Here is a 7601-nt window from a genome sequence, read left to right as displayed (position 1 = left end):
ATGCGACATTGGACTCTAGTTGACCATGATTGATGATGGTTCATGATGGTTGATTTTCATATTGAGACAATATGTGTTAGAATGCGACGTTGGACCAAGGTGGACCATGATTGTCACAATGTGACATTGGACCAAGGTGGACCATGGTTGTCACAATGTGACGTTGGAACATGAGATAATCTTTGACACAGTGTGACCATGGTTGACCATGATTGATTTTCTTATTGAGACAATCTTTGTCAAAATGCGACATTTGGCCATGGTTGATCATGGTTGACCATGGTTGGCTATGATCGACCATGGTTAACCATGGTAGATATTATAAATAAAGGGAATAATAAACCCAAGGGATTGATATTATAAACCCAAGGGATTAATACTAAAACCCCAAGGGATTATGAACCCAAGTGAATAATATTAAACCTAAGGGAATAATATTACAAACCAATATTTGGGCATTAGACCATGGTTGACCATGTTTGATTCTCATATTGAGACAATATATGTCATAGCGTGATGTTGGACCATGGTTGACCATGATTGAATTTATAAAACATGGTAGACAATGGTTGGCCATGGTTGATCATTATTGACCATGATTAACCATGGTTGACTATGGTTTACCATAGTTGACCATGATTGATAATAAACCTAAAGGAATAATATTAAACCCTAGGAATATGAAGCCTTATATCAATAAACCCAGGGGATTGATATTATAAACCCAAGAAAAGAATAAACCCAAGGGATAAAAATTATAAACCCAAGGTATATAAACCCTAAGATAAATATTCTAAACTCTAAAATAAACATAGTTGATCATGTTTGATTTCCATATTGAGACAATCCTCGTCACAATGCAACGTTGGACTATGGTTGACCATCATTGATTTTCATATCGAGACAATCTTTGTCACAACGCGACTTTGGACCATAGTTTACCATGGTTGATTTCCATATTGAGACAATCTTTGTCACAATGCGACATTCAACCATGGTTGACCATACTTGACTATGATTGACCATGGTTGATATTATAAACCCAAGGGATTGATATTATAAACCCAAGAAAATAATAAACCCAAGGGGTTAATACTAAAACCCCAAGGGATTATGAATCTAAGGGAATAATATTTAACACAAGGGAATAATATTTAATGGAAGGGACTTATATTATAAACCCAAGGTATATAAACCCTAAGATAAATACTATAAACGCTAAAATAAACATGGTTCACCATGGTTCATTTTCATACTGAAACAACCTTTATCATAACGGAACATAGTACCATGGTTGACCATGGTCAATTTTCATATTGAGACAATCTTTGTCACAATGTGACGCTGGAACATGGTTGACCATGATTGACCATGATTGTCCATGATTTTGATATCGAGACAATATTTATCTCGAAGTTTATATACCTCAAGTTTATAGTATTAATTCCTTGGGGTTAATATTATTCCTCTGTTATAATCCCTTGGGTTTTTTATTCCCTTGGGCTTATAATATCGATCCCTTCAGCTTTTTAATCTAAAGGTTCATATTCCTAGGGTATAATATTATTCAAAGGGTTTATTGCCAAAAAGATTTATCCCTTTTGGTTATTGCTAGATTTTTTCTCAATAATTCAAATATAGATCACAAAAGTCAAAAAATTATAAATCTATATAAACAATTAAATATTTTTCAATTTATATAATTAATTATAAATTATAAAATCTATTTATTTTTCAATCTATATAATAAATATAAATTTTAAAGTCTACATATTTTTCATTTTATATAGTGAATTATAAGAAAATAATTAAATTATTTTAAATAATTGAATATATTTTCAATTAAATATATTTTTAACAAAATAATTAATATATTTTTAATGAAATAATTAAAAATAATTTACTAATAATTAAAATTAAACTTTTTTTCTTTTCTGTTATTAAAAATAATTACTTATTATTATTTTGTTAAACAAATATTTTTTATTTCTTATTATTTTATATTCAAAATATTATTCAAAAATATAATTTTTTTAAGTAATTATTAAAAAACATTAATTTTAATTATTTAATTAAAAATATATCGGACCACACCTACTAAATTAGTAGAAGCGACCTCTTTTAACTGTTGTATATTAAGATTTTAAATTTCAAAAACAGGTTAAGCACATATATTATCCTAGAATGAAAATGAAGAACAGATGATAATGGGTTTTGCTATTTTCCCAATCATTTTTGCAATGCACCCAACTGACATACCAAGAGATCCTGCCAGCAGTGTGTGGATCCCTCTATTCAAGCCCTTACTGAGGGTAGCCCCTACACAAAGATATTTCGCAAGAAATCTCAAAATTCACTCTCGTTATGGCGAGACAATATGTGTGTTATGTTTTGTTTTTTCATTGGAATTTTTTTTCACTTAATAGTTCGATAGATTTTAAAAATTATTTTGATCTTTTAAATCATATTTTCATCCTTATAGATCCTCTCAATCTGTTTTCTTTTAAATGGTTTGTCATATTCGTTTAAGTTAAAATATTATTATTTTTTGTGGGAAAATATACAAAATTTCAAACAATAACTTGCATGGTTCTAACACATGCCAACAACCAAACATTCCTCTAAAATATATAAAACTCACCTATAAACAACACTATATCTAGGGTTGTTGGACAATAATATAGTTTTGTACAAGTTCAAGTTAAATAATATGTATTTTTAGATTTATAACAATTTAAATTATCAATTACATTGAAACAATATAATATTATCTATATTAATAATACATTATTATCTAATTTTAAGGTTATAACTTGGTGTATGAAACTTTTTGTTTATGGGATAAGAGACTTACTTCGGACAGGATTTCACTGCTAAATCTAAACAGGCATACATATTATACTCCTTGAGTTTTGAACATGTAACCTTTTATGAGAAAACACATATTTTTAACCATTAAACCGACAATAATAGAAGAAATTACTAAAAATAATTTTAAATAACAAATAAAGATAATAAAATAAAACAACTGAAAGTGCAATAGTATTCTGCTTCATTGTATATGGGATTTCGGTCAACAATCAGATGGAAATCCATTTGTTCTGCGAATTATGTGGAGCTCGAAATTCAATTGTCGTCACATGATACAATGCGTTGAGAAGAAATACGTATATTTTTTATTTCAAACATGAAGCAGAAACGATCCATCGCCCGTCGTTCCTTCACCCATCTAAAACGACGATCCATGCACACACAGTTAAATTGTTGATGAAGCGTTTGGGAGACAAAGGTGATGACAAAGCACCTCATTTAAACTAACCATAACCACAAATTACTTAAAAAAAATAACATTTCACTGTCACTGCACTCTCCCTCGCGCCACAACCCTCGATCCGAGACTTAGACGAAGGCATATTGCAGGTTTATTCGCCCAGATTGAATCGCACCCGTCCAAATCAAACAAATAAATAAACTAGCATTTGCACCTAATGTTGCAAAGGAAACGCCGTAAGGCATAGAGTGGGGAAGAATAGCGGACATGTAAATGGAAATTATTGAAAGCAAGGGTGGATGATCAGAAACCAAGTGACCAGTGCGTGTTTAATCAGAAGATTGGGCAAGCGTTCTTTGGATTGGTGATCATTAGTAAAATTGCAAGGAGGAATATATATATCAATAAAAGCTCATTGTCGGGAGAGCAATGAGTGTAGTTTGACTGCAATATCTTTTCCTTCTGGCACTTTTATTGCTATATCTTTTCCTTCTGCCATGCTCCTGCTCTCTAGAAAGTCCCAGAGAGCAGTTTCCCTTGAATATCTGTCATGCTCAACTGTGTAGATTTTGATTTCAATTAGAGCTAGAGAAAGCAATGTAAGAATGTCATTCTTGATCACAATAAAACAAGTCGTTGGAGGATATCAAAAACGAAGTGACCAATACATGTTTAGTCAGAAGACCAGGCAAGTTCTCTATGAATTGGCGATCATGGGTAAAATTGCAAGGAGGAGAAGATATCGCAGTGTAAGTTCAGTGTTTAGAGAACATTGAGCACACTTTGACTGCTATATCTTTTCCTTTTAGAACTTCTACCACTATAGCTTTTCTTTCTGTCATGCTCCTACTCCGATATACTATATTCTCATTCCATTTTCATTAGCAAACATAGTACAACTATAGTCCTGAGCACACCTCTCTCTCCATGAAGTCCAGCTAATCTTATTCCTTCCGTGATGACAAGTTCTGGATTTCATTCCAAAAAGGTGCATATGTCTGACAAGTTTGATATGAAAATCAAGTTTATATCTAGAAAGTTTGTAGATACTAGGCACAGTCACTGCCTACCATGTAATCACATCCTTTGCATTCGTTCCTTCACTCAATAAAATGTAGTTTAGTTTCTCACACTAACATCTATCGATCTATCTACATATATGACTAGCAGTCTCCACAAAAAACAAAGCTCGTAGGTAGCTAAGTCATTAAAATTAACAGTTGGATTGATTTTCCTTTCATTGGTGAGTTCACCCTGATAGGTGCTGCAATTTTAAATGGCCAAAGAAGATGCTTCAGCCCTATCACTTATGATTACAACTATCAAACCATGTAATGGCACCCACCCTGATAAGTGCTGCTATTTTAAATGGCCAAAGAGGATGCTTCAGCCATATCACTTATGATTACAACTATGAAGTTGAAGAACAAGACAACCATATGTCTAAAAATAACTTAAGTCAAAAGCTAGACACTGAATATATTTGTTCTTTTGAAACAGGGCTATTCATTACAAAGATGTAATATAACTCTTCACAACAAGAAGCTTCTCCATGCATGTCTTTAGGTGCCAACAAAACCACTTATTATGGTATTTTGGCAACACCAACAAGGTGGAAACAAACAAAGGTTGCACTTTCCACTATTCCCTACATGATCCATCCTTCTCATTAAAGTTCGAGCCACTGGTCTATCCTTCACTTTTTCTCTGAGAAGAAACCCACTGATTTATTATTCAAAATGCTTGATTGATTTTCCCTGGTAAATTATCTTAATTCAAAAGAGACTATAATTGGTTTTCACCTGTGTTCATCTGGAAAGAAACATACAAGAATAAAAGGTAAAGAACAATGTCTCATTCAAAATTAGTGGGCCTCCTAATAACATTGCCAAACCTGCTTTCACTCACTCCCCACGAATTTAGATAAAAACACATTCCAAAGAAGAAATAAATATTTTTTCTATAATCTAGATCTATCTCCATAAGCACTAGGCCCTAGCAGAGCAGTTTCCCTTGAATATCTGTCATGCTCAATTGTGTAGATTGTGTATTATTCATGATTTTCTCTTAAACGTCACCCTTAAGAATGCCCTGGATCTTCCTTGAGGGGAATCGATTTTCTCAATGCTTCTTATCACATAATGGTATCCCAAAAGTATCATAAATCGAATCCAATGGAGAGGTATGACTGTAGGGGCTAAATGTCAAAACATACATTTTGCATGCATGAGGCTTCACTGATGCTGTAAGGCTGCCTTTATGATTAGCTTCCGGAGTTCTGTGCTGTAATATCCACACAGAGAAGACTATCAGTGAAATAACAAAAAATGTCATCTGCAACTGAGAATTAAGTATAACGGACACGCCACTTATAACCATCATAAAATGTTTATGTGCAACTCTGGACATGTAGATGAAATTTACCTTCCCTAAGTTCCTGACTTTGGCAGAAAAAGAAGAGTGAAGTCCAATGTCTTTCCAACCATTTTTCAAGCAATCCCACAAATACTAATTCAAACTCTATTATGAAAGGAAGGAGTTATGGTGGGTTTCACAATAATCTTGCAATTCTACTTGAGCTTACCATGCTTTCTTAATTGTACTCCAGTATTGAATAGTGTTAACAATTAGCTGACCTCATCTTTGATACTATTAGCCAACCTGTTTAAATGAATTATCCTGATAAAATTATAATGGAAATGTTTATATATTTACTCGTTAAACCTTGAAGCAAGTCTCAAAATCATTCTATCATATAGTCTTGGAGATAGGACTGCAAGTTTATGGTCTGAAGCATTGTCCAAAGTGAAAAGAATGCAGCCTATCCAGAAAACATGGGTACAATTTCAGAACAAGTCAAGAAACATTGTTTCCAAAAATGATGTTTTGAACAATTCAAAGAGTTCATTTCAACTTCGTTTGTACTAGAGCAACATATAAATTCTGTTATTCTCTGGTTGCTGATCATGTTAGAGAATAACTCTCCAATACATAAATGTAATAGGTTATTTAGGGATTCTGTTTTAGAGTACAAACAACTCATGTATAAGTGCTGTTAAGGATGATTAGCTGTAGGTTAATGAGTTAAAATAGGGAGGTTAGTTGCTGTTGAAGCTGGAATCTTTCCGCAGGACTCCACTACTATGTTTGTGTATAAATAGAGGTACCAGTGAATAAAGAATTAGTGAAGTATCTTTGTGTGCACATTTTGTATTGCTGCAATATGTATGTTTCTCATTATTTATCAAGTCACAATCCCAGCTGTAGAATCCAGATGATTAACATGTTGGTCTCCTTGTTGGACAGTAAGTAAATAACTGTGGAGATCAAGTCATCAGTCAATTGATGTGAACTGTGGTGTAGTTAGTGGAGTTGGAAAGATATTTGACTAATGTAGTCAAGTCTGGTCTCGTGCTAGCTGAATAAGCTATGTAATTTGCTCATATAATCGAATATTGAGACTTTACCTTCTGTTTATATGTATTTATGTTTAAATTTGAAGCCGCAATGTGACTTTAGGAAATTTTTTGACCTATATAACTTTAGGATGATTTTTGGGTTCAACTAAGTTCCACAAAATTCCAATGCAAGAGGGAAGAAATAAAAGGAGCAAGAGAATACCTTGAGGATGCAGTTATCACTCTAAAAATTGTTTTCAATTTCTATGGTGAAATGATATATACATAATTTTTTGTGATGGTATGGTTCATATAGGCAAAAGACATAGTTTCATCTTGTTCTACCGCTTGTACTCTCTGAGAATGACCATTTTTCTTGTAAATTCGGCACAACACCCAATCATCAAGCTGGAGAACAGAAGTGCCATCAAAATCAACAATACCAATTTTAGTTGAATGAATCAATTCCTATTCATAAAGAATCAAAACACAAGAACTGTGAAAGGAAAATCATTCATATTGATCAATATTCAAGAAAACATCACTTTGTAGGGTGTGTTATTTGTATTTACACAATTGATTTTTTTATTCAATCAACTATGTTATTCTTTGTGCTTTTGCTGGGTTCCTTCATCACCACCATCATTGGGAAATTCATTTCCATATTGAAGCATGAAATGAGTAGCAATTCCCAATTGATCTCACACTACCACCACAAAGAAGCTAGCAATCCTGATATACAAATCGAACCAACCATCCTATCAAGAAATCCATATAGTTCTCAATCTATAGCTTTGATAACCCAAAACTCAAATCTTTTATATTCAATATGCACAGAAATTTTCACATTAATATGTCTGGATCTCATTCTAAGATCTTTACAGATATGATACAGAGGTAAACCAGATTTTTCATACTATGACAAGCGATAT

This window comes from Pinus tabuliformis, chromosome 1_2 (genome assembly GCF_031772625.1).
Source record: "Pinus tabuliformis cultivar Carrire ecotype Pingquan chromosome 1_2, CPIR1, whole genome shotgun sequence".
NCBI lineage: Eukaryota > Viridiplantae > Streptophyta > Pinopsida > Pinales > Pinaceae > Pinus > Pinus tabuliformis.
The sequence above is the reverse complement of the archived record's forward strand: the minus strand, read 5'-3'. Positions refer to the sequence as shown.